Below are 16,887 nucleotides of genomic sequence, written 5' to 3'. Positions count from 1 at the left end.
GATCACAAGGCAGAGGACTGTAAGATTTGCCGCACTCTCTCCACCAAGACCTTGAGAGATCGTGCTGGAAGGCTTCTTACGTGGTTGCAGAGGCAGAAGGAAAGGAAACATGGAGTTTCCAGTGATGAGGAGGAATCGGCGTCCTGTGCTTCCTCTAGCAGGTCAGTGAAAAGGGGTAGAGGTTCCCCATCTTTCTCTATTGGGCGCCCCTCTAAGGCTTCAAAGAAGACCCCCAAGGAATCTGATGGCCGGGGTTCAGGAGGTTCCCCCCACCACAGTGGGTCGGGCAAGGCAGAACTGGTTTCGCCTCCTAAGGGTGAGAAGACTGACCCAGCCTTCAAGAGACCCTCTTCACACTCTTCAGAGAGGAGTTCCAAGTCCTCTACGACGAAGATTTCGTCGACGGTGGCTCCGTCGACGACGAAAATGAAGCCCAAGCTCCAATTGGTCCCGTCGACGGGCTCGTCGGCGGGAGCGTCGACGACGAAAGCTTCGTCGTCGTGTAAGAGCTCGACGACTGCAGCGTCGACGAAGGCGAAGACATCGTCGACGAAGAAACCATCATCGTCGACGACGGTGTCGACGACGGCAGTACCGACGTCGACGACGGTGTCGACGACGGTCATGTCGTCGACGAGTGCTTCGACGACAACAATTTCTACATCGCCGGCGGGCTCGTCGTCGGTGGCGTCGACGACGACATCTACTATTCCTATCTCGTCGACGAGGATTTCACCGGCGTCGACGGACCAACCAACGATACTGGCTGCAGAGAGAAGGGTAACAATATCTCTCACAAGGATCACGCCTGAAATGACATCCCCAAGGAGGGTGACCTCATTACCCCCAACGATGTTGCTAGACCAGGAGTACTCTGAGGGAGACGGTCAGGATGGCTTTGATTATGCGAATAGCCCATCTCAGCTTCTCATTAAAAGTCAAGAGACGGACTCAGAGGAGGCATATGAACAAGGTGGAGGTGACTACCCACAAACAGACCACTTAATGGACTGTGAATCACAAGACATGGTTTCAGTCCCGACGTCCTTCCTGCATGACCTGCACAAGATGTTGCAAGACTACAAGTCCAAGGCCGAGCGACCAGCGCCGAGGAGGTCTACTCCGTCAACACCAGTAAAGGACCACTCTTCAATTGTCCCTCCTGTACACCCAGTGCAGACTCCTCCTCAACCACAGCGGCCAGTGCCCCAGGCTGCATCTGGAACAGCGGATGATCCGGATGGGGATCATGATAATGATACGGATGCGTCATCCGGTGATAATCAGGACTCGGATCAGGAAGGGGATGAATACAATGACTACATCATCCCGGATCCAGCTTCGCCCCACCAGGACCTAGGTGATTCTCCTCCTGCTGACATTGGCAGTTTTCACCAACTGATGGAACGTGCAGCCGGCCGATTTAAGTTGGTATTGCCTGCGGAAACCACAGACTGTTTCTTGTACGATTTTAAAGACACTCACCGCAAGACTACGAGGTCCATTCCGATTGTGGAACATCTATGGAAGGAGGGTTTGAAGACCATGAAAAACCCAGCGACGGTGGTCCCTGTGCTACCGCGCCTTGACAAAAAGTATAAAGCGCCGGAGGATGGACCGGCTGCCCTGACAGGTCATCCCAAGCCGGACTCTGTTATCTCACAAGCGGCGCAAAGGAAGTCACGGAACCCTTCTGCTCCCTTGACAGCCCCTCCTGACAAGGATGGACGGCGGCTGGATAACACAGGCAAGAGATTTTCATCCATTGCTAGCCTTCTGGTTCGCGCTGCCAATGCTTTGGCAATATTGGGACGATATGATCGCCAGTTATGGTGCGATATAGCGCCCTATTTGGATCAGCTTACACCAGAAAACGGGCTGGAAGCCAAGAAAACCTTGCAAGAAGGTGAAGCGGTCTCCATGGAGATAATAGACTGTGCCATGGACATTGCCACAATGTCCTTTAGAGCTTTGGCAGGAGCGGCAGTATTAAGACGCCAAGGGTGACTAAAAGCGACTTGGTTTCGGCCAGAAATCCAAAACAAGGTCCTTGATCTACCTTTTGATGGCGAGGCACTCTTCGGCAAATTGATCGACGACACGCTGCAAGACATCAAAAAGGACACGGAGACAGCTAGATCGCTGGGAACACTCCAGTACCGCAAAACTCCTTTTAGGGGCACAAGAGGCAGAGGTGGCACCTACAGAGGCGCATACCAACAACAGCGCTATTCTTCGAACAGCTCTGGGTACCAGCCGAATCGCCAGTCATACCAACAAAGGCAGGGCCAGTGCTCTGGTTATTCACGGCCTTACAACAAAGGCAAGCAAGCGGCCCGTGGACGAGACTCGTCCAAACGCCAATAGCGGCCTTCTGGCTCTGCCTACTGCTCCCTCCTCCGAGAGATCATCAGTTTGAGGCAGGGTGACAAAATTCCTTCTGAACTGGTCCCAAATTACATCGGACCGTTGGGTGCTCAACATCATCAGACGGGGACATACTTTGGAGTTTACGGAAGTCCCTCCACCCAGACCCCCATCAGCCATCCCTTCAAAACATCTGCATCTCCTGCGGCTAGAGGTACAACAAATGCTCCGCAAAGGAGCGATCGAGCCGGTCCCCTCCAATCAACAGGGCCACGGTTTCTATTTCAGGTTCTTCCTGGTGAGAAAAACGCAGGAGAAATGGCGTCCCATCCTGGACCTCAGGGAGCTAAATGCCTATCTCATCTCCTTATCCTTCAGGATGGTATCCCTACAGGACGTTTTGAAAATGGTCAACCCGGGGGATTATATGGCCACACTAGATCTGGAGGATGCGTACTTCCATATCCCGATTCACCCAGCGCACAGAAGGTTCCTACGCTTCACAGTAGCCAAGAGCCATTTTCAGTTCAGAGTCTTGCCGTTCGGCCTTCGCTCTGCTCCAAGGATTTTTACGAAGGTGCTGGCACCTGTAGCAGCATTTCTGCGGAAAAACCACTTCCAGGTCTTCCCTTACCTGGACGATTGGTTACTAAAGGCCCCGACCAGAGCATTAGCGCAGGACGCGGTGCAGGCTTGCACCACTCTGTTCCAAAATCTGGGTCTCACCTTGAACATGGAGAAATCCACGCTGCTGCCGTCACGGACAGCGCGGTTCCTGGGAGCGATGTTGGATTCGCGGCTCTCAAAAGCATTTCCTACTCGAGAAAGGGTACAGAAACTGCAAAGATTAGCAGGAAGCCTTCAAAGAAAAAAGTGTCTTTCTGTACGCAGCTACAAGTCGCGGTTGGGGGTGATGTCATCTTGTATACCCCTGATCCCGCACTGCAGGCTCCGGATGCGCCCCCTGCAGGAGCAACTGGACCTCCAGTGGCAGCAAGTGCACGGATCGTTCGACGACAAAGTCATGGTCACTCGAGAGATGAAGGAGGCGGTGCTTTGGTGGTCGAATCCACAGAACTTATGCCAAGGTCTATCCTTCGCAAGCGTTCCATCACCTCACATACTGACGACGGATGCGTCATTGGAGGGATGGGGAGCAGTGATGCAGGACCTGCAGGTCAGCGGCCATTGGTCTCCAAGCGACCAAAAGCTACACATCAACCTGTTGGAGCTGAGAGCGATCAGGCTAGCCCTTCAAGCCTTTCTTCCGCGTCTCCAGGGTTCACAGGTGCTAGTCAGGACGGACAACACCACGGCTATGCATTATGTGAACAAGGAAGGAGGGACGAGGTCACTCCCCTTGTCGCGAGAGGCTCAACAGATTCTGGAATGGACCATTCTTCACGGAATTTCTCTAAAGGCAGAGCACTTACCAGGAGTGCTCAACGAGGGAGCCGACAGGCTGAGCAGGCTCGCCTCAGTCAGTCACGAGTGGGAGCTGAAACAGCAAGTAATAGATCTACTCTTTAAAAAATGGGGCACACCAGAGGTGGATCTTTTTGCAACGCCGACCAACAAAAAGTGCCTAGCCTACGCCAGCAGGTTCCATCACCAAGGCTCATTGGGCAATGCCCTATCGATAGCCTGGACGGGGAGGTTTCTCTATGCATTTCCACCGATTCCCCTGCTACCTCGTCTCCTCAGGAAAATGAGGACGGAACCATGCAAGCTCATCCTTATAGCCCCGGCATGGCCAAGACAATTCTGGTACACCGAGCTCCATCTGCTATCGCTAGTACCTCCGATAAGGCTGGAAGATGTTCCGGATCTCCTGGCAATGTCCGAAGGACAAGTTTGGCATCCAGACCCAAGATCGTTGCACCTGACTGCATGGCTCCTGACCAGCGAGAATACATGAATGTTCCTCTTTCCAATGAGGTCAAAGACATCCTCTCTCAGGCAAGGGCTCCGTCCATAAACAAAACATACAGACTGAAGTGGAAAAGATTCTGTATCTGGTGCAAAAAAGAAAAGATTGATCCTTTCACGTCAAAACCTCATCAGCTCCTACCTTACCTACTCTCGCTAGCTAAGTCTAATCTGTCCCATTCTACTATCAAGGTTCATTTAGCGGCAATTTCGAGATTCAGAAGATCTGATTCTGGTCCTTCGTTGTGGTCTGCAAGAATTGTCAAACAATTCCTCAAAGGCCTGTTCAGGGTCTATCCGCCAGTGCGATCTCCTCCTCCAACATGGCATCTAAACTTAGTCCTGGCTCACCTAATGAAGGGACCTTTTGAGCCGATTCACCGCTCAGACCTAAAATTCTTATCATGGAAGTTAGCTTTACTCTTGGCCCTCACATCAGCGAGGCGAGTGGGGGAGATGCAAGCCCTAACTATCCAAGAACCGTTTTTGCAGTTCAAAAAGAACACTACCATCTTAAGGACGAACCCAAGGTTCATTTCCAAGGTCCCCACTGACTTTCACCTAAATGAGCCGGTCATACTAAAGACATTTTTTCCGAACCCAGTCACTCCAGCAGAAAAGACATTGCACACTCTGGATTTGCAACGCTGTCTAAAGTTCTACATGGACCGAACCAAAGACTTTAGAAAATCTTCACAATTGTTCATTGCTTTCGGCGGTCCAAACAAAGGTCTCCCTCTGTCTAAACAGGGGATCTCGAGATGGATTTCAAGTGCCATTCTGCATTGCCACAAGTTAGCAGGAAAACCTCTAGTGGGCAAGATCCGTGCTCACTCGACGAGATCAGTGGCTTCTTCTACGGCCCTCTTTGCGGGGGTACATATCAAGGACATCTACAGAGCTGCTACCTGGAGCAGCGTGCACACGTTCACTAAGCATTATTGCTTAGAGTCATTGCAGCAGGATGACGCGGCTGTGGGCCAGGCTGTCCTGAGAAACCTCTTCAAGTGATGGGTGAGCTTTCCTTTCTATCCCACCTTCCATGGGTGACACATTTTGTACTTTTCTGGCTAATGTTATGGTATACTGCTTTACAAAATGTGTTTATGGTGTTTACTGCTTGCTATTCTGATACAAAGCATGGGAATCTATGAAAGTTCCAATACTGGGGTTAGAAAACAAGTTACTTACCTGTAACTTTGGTTCCCCAGTATTGGTAACTTTCATAGATTCCCATGCGCCCACCCACCTCCCCGGGGAAAGCTCAGCCTTCAGCAAGTATGGTGTCTAGCACACTACGGCTACGAAAATCTGAGGCTCTGAGGTTCCTTCAGGAAGGTTCTAAGGGTGAGGCTCTTCTGATTGGCTGACGCCTAGAGTTTGGTCTCTTTTACAAAAAGAGGCTGATATGTTACAAAAGGGAATGAGGCCTAGGCCTTTCCTTTCTCTTTTGTACCTACTACTATGATATTTTTTATTACCGAGACTCCCAGTCCGACGACGGGGAATGATACAAAGCATGGGAATCTATGAAAGTTACCAATACTGGGGAACCAAAGTTACAGGTAAGTAACTTGTTTTCTTTCTGATTCTTGCATTTCTTTTGTCAGCATACCTTTGTGATCTTTACCCTCACTTCCTGAGCTCCTCATATCTATTTTTCCTCACCTGCAGTCATTTTGTCTTATTGTCTCTGATGCAAAGCACTGTTGCAACTTGTTGCTGAGCTCTCTATTCCCTTGTATGCTCTCCTGCTTCCCTTCTCATGTTGCTTCCTGCTTTTGAGTTTGTAAATGCCAGGTGCTTTTAAAATTACAGCAGCCTGCCATCTTTCAAACTCAAACAAATGTTACTTTCTATGCTTTCAAGATGGCCACTGCGTTGCATCCACAAGTGACCTGATTGCTAGCTTGAAAGTATGATCATTTTTATTTCTGTGTTTTCATGTTGGCAGAAGCCCAGTGTCTCTTGTTTACTTTTTTGGATCATCTGGCATTGGCAAAGCTTAAACCGTTGAGCCATGAGACTTAAGTGAGACCAATGGACTTTCCCAACCACTTTTTTTTTTTTTTTTTGCTAGCTCATCATTTCAGGTATGATGGGTTTTATTGTTATTGCTCATTTGTCATCCCTTTTGCAGAACCATGTTTTTTAGCCTGCTGTGGCCCTTCTATTGGGCTTTTTACTTTCCTTCGACCTCTTTCAACTACTTGGGTAAGAAAGTGTTGATGGCTTTGCAAAGCATCTCTTCTCTTTTACTTTTTCAGCGGTCCTTACTCTTTCATTTTGCTTTCCCTTCTTACCAAAAATATGGCCACCCCTAAACTTAGCAAACGGCACACACATTTGGCTTTGCCAATGCTTGTTTTTTTAATTTTCAAACACATCAAGGTTTTTTTCAGACGGAGTTCATGAAGTGTGACATTTAGTTATCAGGATATCAACTTAATATGAAATCTAAAATAAACCTGTGAGTGACCTACATTATTACCATTGGTCTTCAGGTACATATACAAGAAAGAACAAATTGTGTTGCTGAATTAATTAAATAGTGAGATCCGATAGTGGCATGTGACTTAAAAAAAAAAAAAAAATATATATATATATAGCCTTCCTCGGTGTTAACACACCGGGAGGACACCATTTTTAAAGGGGCATAGACCTCATCATTCGCATTGACATCAACAGAGGACCATTACATTGGAAGTGTTTTTCAGCGCCATTTTGTAGTGCATACTTTTCACATAAATATCAGTACATTTCCAGTGACATCGATATACTCCGCATTACCAGAGGTATACGAAGTTTATACATTTGCATCAAGTGACCAAGAGTATTACACTTTACACTCACGTGCTTGCTATATGCATATTTAAAATCACATTGCGTGCGTATTTTTCACTGTAGTCATCAAATTAATGCGGAAGCAGTACCAATTTCAAATATTACAGAGGAAAATACCTCTTATTGTGTCCAGTACGTGAGCTCACCGGCTTTGTTTACATAACGCGTTTCTTTATCTCGCGCATGCGTATTAATAACTAGTCATCTGATTCCCCGATCTTTACTCGGCACAAATATCCGCGCCATATTATAACCTGCAAAGCAAGCATATTTAGCAGATATAGGTTTTATCGTCGTGTATCCGCTTATTCTCAGACCAACACACCATTAGTAAAGTCAGAGAGTTTATAAACCTCTGTATTAAGATTATAATGGCGTGGATCGGCTACGGTCCCCTATTGACAATCGCATAAATGGTATGTTCAAATCACACATAAGGCACTTATTTTCATTATAACAACTTCCAGCATCACCAGGTTCTTACGCTCCACAATTGAGATTTTAAACAATTGAAATTCTGAAATTTTCATCAATAATTTTGGGCGAGAGCTCCCTATAAAACTCACTTTTACCTACATGTGGTACTCATAATCATGATTAAACTTTCCAATCCCTGCATTAAATTTAAATAAAAGTATACATAATAAAATCTCATATCCAAAGTACTAAATACTCTCATACTCCCAAGTGGGATGCTAACTCTTCACCGCTATTCAGTCCCTTGGGAGCCTTAGTTTGCAAATCAATGATAAATCTAGATTCTAGTCTGTGAATCTTTTTCAATCTATCACCCCCTCGGATATTTTCGGGTACACAATCTAACCCATAATATTGTAACAGGCTTCTATTGCTAGCGTGCTTCTCTGTATAGTGCCTGTATATAGACAAATCGTTGTTGGCTATCGCCCTCTGATGTTCAAGCATCCTCATTTTGAGGGGATGAATAGTACTGCCTATGTAGTTTAAGCTACATGGGCATACTAGACAGTACACGGCAAAAGGCGTACTGCAAGTTAGGAATTTAGTGATGGTTTTCTTTTCTTTCATAGCTGGAATCGTATACGACAACATTCTTTTACTACTGGCACAGGCTTCACACCTCCCACAGGGGAAAAATCCCTTCATCTCTTTTAGTGTACCCTTGCCCTTAATTTCTTTTTCAAGATGACTCTTTACTAATTTGTCTTTCAGTGATCGGGCTTTTTTAAAGGTCACTAGGGGATGTTTCGGAATGTCTGAATTTATCACGCTCTCTGTTTTTAGGATGTGCCAATTTTTTCTCAGCATGCGTTTAAGATGATTGGCCTCTGCTGAGTAAGTCGTTATCATCCTAAATTCTCCTCCCTGTATGTTTTTAGATTTAGTTTCCTTTTTGTCCGTCATTAGATCTGTTCTAGAGATATTCCTTACCTTTTGCAAAGTATTCTGTAAATGAATGGGACCATAACCCCTTCTCTCAAATCTTGCCACGCAGTCTCTCGCTGTTCTTTCAAAGTCACAATTACGTGAGCTATTCCTCTTTAATTGTAGTTATTCCCCATAGGGAATACTTTGTACTAATTTAACTGGATGGTTACTAGTTGCGTAAAGTGTGGAATTACCCGCCGTACTTTTTCGATACAGCGATGTTTGTAATACCCCTTCAGCCACAAACCCCTTCAGGTCCAGGTAGTCCACTGCCACTGGACTCACTGTAGCTGAGAAGTGCAAATTCAATTAATTGATGTTCAACTCTCTGATATACCCCTCTGCCGACCCTGCATTGCCCTGCCATAGTATGAACAGATCGTCTATATAACAATACCATTCAATCACTTTGCCTGTCACATTGCCACAATCGTAGCTCCTGGACACCTGCTCCTCCCACCAGCCAACGAACCAGTTCGCACCTGACCACACCATGAACGAAAGTAGCACCACACATCTGGGGTATGTGTCGGGGATTGTGGAAGCATTTAATTTATAAGAATTTCAAAAGGGAGTTCCTAGAGCTTTTCCCCTACATATATGAATGACTTTGCCCATTCAACATCAGAGAGGACTGTTGCCAGGTTGCTAGGTGTATGTATTTATTTACTGTATTTGTAAAGTGCTACAAACGTCCCTGAGGGCATAATCCAGTGCTGAATCGAAAGACTACACTGCCCAATAGAGAAGACCCATTTATAAGGGAACTGGGCATGATAATAGGCAAAGAATTCCAATAGAAAGCTGCTAAAAGAGTAATGGAGCAGCCACCCATTCTATGTTCTTTAATGCACTTGGCCCTTGCCATAGCTAAGTTTGCAGAGCATAGGGAAGATGTAGGCTTTTAGAAAACTTCTCAGTTGTGAAGAAGGGCTGGTCCAGTATTGTATAGTGCCCTATAGGCATGACATAGCCTGAACTTGACCCTCTTGCATACTGGAAGCCAATGAAGTGAATTCAGACAAGTTGAAGCTGGGGTGCTTCGGTCACTGTTGCAAATAATTCTATTAGCTGTATTCTGAATAGATTGCAGACTGGTAAATAGTAAGTTGGCCATTCCTAGATTTAGAGCATTCCCGTAATCCAACCTGCTCATAATTTGTGCTTGAATGAATGTCCTTCTCCATTCTGCCGGGATCCAACAGAAAAGCTCACTCGATAGGCATAGGATACAAAAGCTTTTACCACAAGTTGTATTTAGCTGGTCTTAATTGGGAAGGGTGTTGTCTATTAAGAATTCAAGATGCTTAACTACTGTCCTTGGTTTTGGAGCAGAGCCCTGGAGCAATTACCATTAGTAGTATTTCCAAATTCTGCAGGGCCGCAAAAAAGCAGTATTAGTTTTTCAGTATTAAGTTTCAAACATTGAGATTGTATCCAAGTAGCTACTTCCAAAAGACAACCTATGAGACTATCCCTTGTTTATCTGTCGTTCCCTTCTAGATATATGTAGCCCTTAATTATGATCCACCATTCCTGGGGAAATGTCATCAATAGGCATAGTTATTATGGGCAACAGTATATTGTCAGATGATGATCAAGTTCAACCTCGCCCAACACAGCGGTATCGCAAAGCTACTCAAATGTTTATGCTTTCCTCGAAGTTGATCACACCTTTCATGCCTGCAGCCACAGGCCTGTCCAATAGAAGAGCTCCATTGTTTTTTTTTTTTGTGTCCAATTTATGTCTACCTGTGAGCAGTTTTTTACCAGATTGTTTCAGAATTTGCATGCCCAGTCTCTGCAGTATCCAACGTTTTTGATGTAAACAATCACCCTCTTAAAGATGAGCTTTTGGGGATGATGGGAAAACTTTTTGTGTAAAATGAGATAACCGAATTCCAATCTACTACTGAGATTACTGAATTCTTCCACAGTGATGTCTTATTATATTGTGCACATTTTTTAAAGTATAGAAATATTTGTTGCTGAATAAACCTAGAATTGTTTTTCCCTATGAGGAAACTAGGGCATCCTTTTATGGTCTACATTTAGACTGTTAGTAGCTCTCTTGCTACACAGTGGGACCCCATAATAAAACCATGGCTTTAAAAAAAAAAAAAAATTATTATTATTTGTATTGCAAATGTAACAAAATGGTGGTCATTACTTACAGGTATTACACTTGTTACAAAGTTCTTATCCGAAAGACACAGCAAACACAGATCGTCTTACACATCATAAGTCTGGGAGGCATTAAGTTAGCAATAGGTCACATTTTAACCAGTTCAACAATGGGGGTAAGTCTGGGGTGGTTCACATAAATTACCACGGTATTCATTCCAGCTGGACCACACCGCCACCCACTTCCAGGGGCAGCCCCGGGCCACATACACTGTTTTCTCTTGGACCACACACCAGTCCATATCCTTTTTCCATGAATTGAGTGCCGGAGGTGTTGCTGCCCCCCACAATCTGGCTATGTTCCTCTTTGCAATAGCCAATCCCAGCGTCACCCATATCCTGCCCTTTGATGGTAAATATGTGGGCTCCCAGATGTTCAAAAGGCATCTCTTGACCTCTAGTCGCAACTCCACGCCCCACACCTCACGCATACATGCCAGTACTCGTTTCCAGTATGTCTGCAGCACCGGACATTCCCACAAAATATGAAAGAAGGTGCCCACCTCTCCACACCCCCTCCGGCAGTGTCCGTCTTCACTTTGCCCCATAAGAACCAGCCTTGTACCCGATACATACACCCGATGCAGGATTTTCAGCTGTATCAGTCTAAGTTTGGCTGAGATCGCAATTTCCTTGGGGGACGCAAGCGCCTCTCTCCACTCCTCATCATCGATTTCGAGTCGTATGCCTCCCATTTCCCCTTAAGTGCTAATAGTGGGTCAGGAGTATGGTTAATGAGTTTCTTGTATGTAAGGAAGATAGCTCGCTCTGGGAGGTGGCCGTCCAGCAGCCTGTCTTCCAGAGGGGAGGACTCCGGGAGTTGGGTCCCCGGGGGAATATTGGCCTGAAGGGAGTGCTTGACCTGCAAGTAGCTGAATGACTTCTTAATGCACAATTCTTTTAAACCTGTGCCATCTTGTGATGTTGGCATTGTGATATGGAAAACAAACTTCTTTGTCGCTATCACCACCATGACAGGAGTATTGTATTATTCTTAGGTCTTGCTCTCCTTTCATTGACACCCACCCAGGTAGCAGAATTTGTTTTCTATTAAGTGAGCTGAGACGGTGGCTTACAGAGTTAGAATGTGGGACATGCATGGAATGGAAATGATCACACTTTAACTTTGCACAGTTTTAACGTGAAAGTATCTCTAAATTGGAAAATTGACAGGTGATCAGAAAGTCTGACCAGGACTGAGTAATTTTATCTCGCCTCAATGGCAGTTGTAAATTAATTCGGGTGTATAGTTATGTGCAATCATGTATCGGGTAATGATTTAGTTACAAGAGCATGTTGGTGTTTAGTTCTTGGGTCTACCTGTTTGAAAGAACATTCTGGTTGATTGCACCTGCAGGGCTAGACTAATGGTGGGCTTATGATGGGTATGATGAATTGTATTATTAATGTCTTCCAAACTCGGGCTGATTTAGTGAGCATGCCAGTACCTCTTTGCCACTGTTTCCATAATCTTTGTGTTTATTTATGGAGATGATCTTGAAATCTTTTAATTGCGGAGCTTATGGGACCGTTGTTGAAAAAGAGTTGACCTGTAGGGTTACTGTTATCTGTTACATATGTGTTGTGGTTTCCATTTTTATATTGCATATCAAGTGTTGATAATCCTTCAGACAGAATTTGAACTCCTGTTATTGGTGATTATTTTCTTGAAAGTTTGGTTTTCTCAATGTAATTGGGCAGTTGAAATAGTTTGTAAAGGAAGTAGATAATGTTGTATTCCATGTTCGATTAATTTTCATTGCTTGAAAGTTACTTTCTTTCTACGTGACCGGTTGGTGAGGATTTGGGGCATTGTGCTTTGTTTTGATTTGAACCCTTAACATTTGGATTGGGTCAGGATGTAGAGTTGTGTCCATCCCTCACTAACCAACCCTCAAATAAAGTAAGAAATTTAGGCGTCTTGGTAGACAAAGTACTTACGTTTGATGAGCAAGTAAATAAAATACCATTGGCCGCTTTTTGCTTCCTAAGGCTAATAAAAAAGACACATTTCTGCCTCCTCCCCTCCCCCCAAATTAATAAATAGTTACAATGGCATTGATCCTCATGAGGATCGATTACTGTAATAGCTTGTATGTTACGATTGTAAAGGGTCTTGTGAAGAGGCTTCAGACATTGCAAAACGCTGCGGCTCGTTTTCATTTTAAAGTTCCGAAATAGGAGTCAGTCAGAGGAGCAATTAAGAAATTACACTGGCTGCCAGTTAAGCTACGATGCAAGTGCAAGGCTCTCTGTATGGCCTATAAATCGTTGCATGGATTCGGGCCAGACCATTTTAAAAATAAATTCAAATAGTACATCCCAGCTAGGACACTTCGATTAGGCTCTGCTAGAAAACGGTTTGCCAACAGCCCCCCCCCCCCACCCCACCCCACCCCCTCCATTTAGGAAAGCTACCTGGGGTGGGAAAAGCTTTTTAGGTCCACTGCCATGCTTTGGGTGAAACTCCCATTAATACTAAAATCTGCTCCCTCCCTACTCTCCCTTAGAAAAGCCTTAAAGACCTGGCTTTTCATACAGGAGTTAAAGATATCTACTCATCTGCCTGATCCGACAATGATATGGTCACACCCTAAATCTGATTCAGATAGCGCCAAGACGCCCTAGAAGGTCATAGAGGAGTGCCTTACAGGCTTGATGTGTGAAAACATATAGGTCTTTCCATTAAAGCCCACCTTCCGGCGTTTGTAGGGTAATTTAGATACCCACTACTTTGGGTGTCTCCATTTCTCCCTTTAAAGTCAGCATCTCTTTGGCTGGGTACAGGTCGGGCAAAAGTAGTAATTGTCTGCCAATTTCAACTCTGTCCTATGCCCTTGTGTAGAGACCATTCACTCCATTCAGTCTCAGAAAAAATCATTTTCACAGTGCCACCCAATCTCCTGTTTGATTTATTCCTCATATCCTATCCTTGTCACCAGGCAGAACAGCCAGTAGTTCCTTGATGACAGCTGTCATCCTGAACTGTATCAACTTTGCCAAAATCTATGCTGAAATATTCTGCACCCACTATTGTGTGCTCATCCATTTACTAAGGTCTCTATTGTCTCCAGTTTTAGTTAAAGATCTGCACCTCTTACATCGGTGTGAGTTTAGCACTCTTGCTCTGCTCTGTCCTTTCAAGTTCCCTCTCCGCTGTTTGTAACCTTTGGGCTGGCAACTCTGACTTCTCTTCAGTGTTCAAGTGTTGATGCCTCAAAGGAGATGGTTTCACCTACATCAGTGTCTATAGCAAATATTAGACCACATGAAGGTCTCCTCACCCCGAAAAAGCGGAGTGCCATCAGCAGAGCCTCCACAAGTCTCTCTTGTCCACTTTTGAACAGGATTGCTTTGGGGTAAAGTAGTCTTATTTTCTTCCCTGCCATATTTAAGCCAACAGGACTAACCTTCATTAGCAGGACAGCGCGTACACTGAAATCTTAGGCGTCCTTGCCTTAAGTGTATAGTAATTTTGCTTCCGGCCCCTGCTTCCCCACAGCACACCTACTTCACTGTCGTTGTGGATAAAGATAAAGCATCTGGCTTCCACCAACTCAAGTCTCAGGCTCTCCCAGCTTGTCATGACCTAGTTACCCCCACCTCTTGTTGTGCACTGAGGGGTTTGTAGCTTTGGTTATGCCAAGATCACATCAGTCCTTCCTCCTCCCCTGGAGCTCCTGATCACTCTACTGTGATGACCTTTCTCCACTAGTGGCTTTGTCGACCTTTGGGTAAGCGTCACCAGATGTAGGCTTCTGGACAAGGTTTGCCACCTCACCTTCATCCGCTGGCCAGTGCTCATCTAAGATTCAGTGAATACCACCTCACCAGAACACCTTCCTATGGGCCACAGCAGCCGTCACTACTCCTGAGGAGGTGAAAGCCCGAAATGGGAACTCCATCGTTCTGAAGCCATCATGGATTAAGGCTGGTTCTGTCTGGAGTGTCTAAAGTGTACTTTAAACAACCAATTTGTCGTGTAGCTGGCTGCATAGTTTACAGTAAAAACTACAACATCTTTGTAACAAGAAAACAAAATAGTTCTCTAACCTAGGTCAGGAAACTATTACATCCTTGACATTTGCATTATGTTGCTAACTCAACATAAGAAAATCAATAGATGCATTTGGTTTGCATTACATATACTGCTCCTCCATTGTTGGAATGATTACACATTTCCTTCATTAAGGTCAGCTGACTGTTTAGTAAGAGGGCATAAGCATCTGTTGCTGGCCTCATCACTTTCAGACCTAATTTCCCTCGGATACAAGTAGCCCAACTGTTTATCAAAAAAAAGGCAGCCACTACTTTTGTCGCAGAAGATAATTGAAAATATACTCCCTGGTGGTGATGTCCCACCTCCTTTGAAGAGTTCCTTATAGGTGCTGGCTTAACAGTGACAAGTTTCTATGTTGTTTTGTGGGACTAACTGGTTCTGCCTTGGGAATTTGAAGTGAGGGGTAAAATGAGCAAGCGAGACCCTAAGAGCTTCCATGTAATTTTTCTGTGATTAACATCTCACTGGGATCACTTTTGCCAGAAAGCTTATCTATAGAAAAATAGGAAGCATTGGAATTTGTTTGATTCACTTAGGGATCATTACGAATAACAGGCTGTTTTTACCTTTTAAATGCCAGCTCCCAGAATGGGGCTTTCTGTAACCAAGTAGAAAAAAATTATCTGCTTGCTGCACAGAAGGATTCCTATCTTCCTAACCCAAGCTGTGTGGCGGTTTTGTGTGACTTTTAGACTGCTGTGAAAGCTATTGCCACTAGTTTCTTGCTGAACCCCTTTATGTTTGCTATCCAGTCACTGCCAATGAATGAGGATTTACTGCTTTGATCGGAAAGTCCTGGAGATTGGTGGAGCAGTGCTCTCCTTAACCACTTCGACGCTAATGACAAAGCCAGCTCGTCATGGGCGTTACCTGCCCTGCGCTCATGACGAGCTGGCTTTGTCACAAACAAGCCATTTTCTACTTCTTCAGCGCACAGCAGGTAAACGCGGTAGCGCTGAAGCAGTTAAAGAGAACTAGACTACCTGCATCTGGGGTTCACTACTGCTTGTTCCTAAGAATCGTAACCCCTGTCTGGGAAGTGTAGAATGACCTCTGGTCAAAGGAAGATCAGGTGCCTACACAGAAATATCAGGACCCCGTGTAACTGAACGTTTTGCTGAATGCCTGAGCTTAGTATGTGAATATTGATCCTCCATCCAGAACCATGCACTGATGTATAATGACATTTTCCTATAGATCTGGAAATCTTTAGATAACCAGGAGCAACATTGAATACCTTTTTGGCACTACTAAGAGCTTCATCTAGTGAGGACGGGTGTCAATCACCCGTCGCCTTCATTAAACTCAAACTCCGCATATTCATCTGATTGGTGGTGCAACTCATGAGTTTTTGCAAGAAAACTTGACACCACAGTAGGAACGCTGCTTAGACATTTCTGACTATGTCAAGGCCTTCTTGGCTATACATTCCAATATTACCCTGAAAAAGAATGGGCTTTTAGTTAGACCTCTTGGATGAATCGCTTATTTTTAGATGACTGTGCGCCTCTGTTCCTCATCCGTGAATGGTTCAAAGTTCCCAGGTTAGTAGATCCCATAAGCTACCATTGGCTTTTTGAATTATCATTGCTTTTAATTCTAAAGACTCCAGATCATGCACAGCTTCTGTGGCTTCATTGTGCTTTATTTGTTTGGCTTTGTTCTCTGCTTTAATGGTTTGTGTTTTGCCTCTGATGACTGGTATCACCAGGTCAGCATGTTATTGCAGTGGTGCTGGCTACCTTTGCATCGTGTCTGGTTTTGTTCAGAGTTAGTTTCACTCTGTACACCTTTGCCGCTCTTGATTTTATTGAGGAAGATGCATAGTATTGGCCACTCTAGAGCGAGGCTTACCTTTTTAATGGCTAAATAGATATTGAATTCTTAGGAGGGTACGTTATTCTTTCAGCATTGTAATGGTATTACATTTCATTTTGCAAAAATAAACGAAGTATTATTCATCTGTACTTAAAAACATTTTCTTATTTTCAAGAAAGTTACATTAAATAGGATAACTTGTACAAAGGAAGATCCTACGTTTATGGTTGTCAGAATGATGTTCAGCTTGAAAGATCAAGCTGGGATGTAGCCTGATT

General features: G+C 44.8%; 1 protein-coding gene across 2 annotated transcripts in view; it reads left to right on the top strand.

Annotated features, from left to right (window-relative positions):
- The window catches only part of PPP2R2D (protein phosphatase 2 regulatory subunit Bdelta), a 275,842-nt gene that overhangs the window by 98,950 nt on the left and 160,005 nt on the right, over positions 1-16,887 (top strand). The window lies entirely within an intron of this gene.

The sequence above is a fragment of the Lissotriton helveticus genome, chromosome 5_1 (assembly GCF_964261635.1).
Source record: "Lissotriton helveticus chromosome 5_1, aLisHel1.1, whole genome shotgun sequence".
Lineage (NCBI taxonomy): Eukaryota > Metazoa > Chordata > Amphibia > Caudata > Salamandridae > Lissotriton > Lissotriton helveticus.
This window is presented reverse-complemented; position numbering and strand designations above follow the sequence as displayed.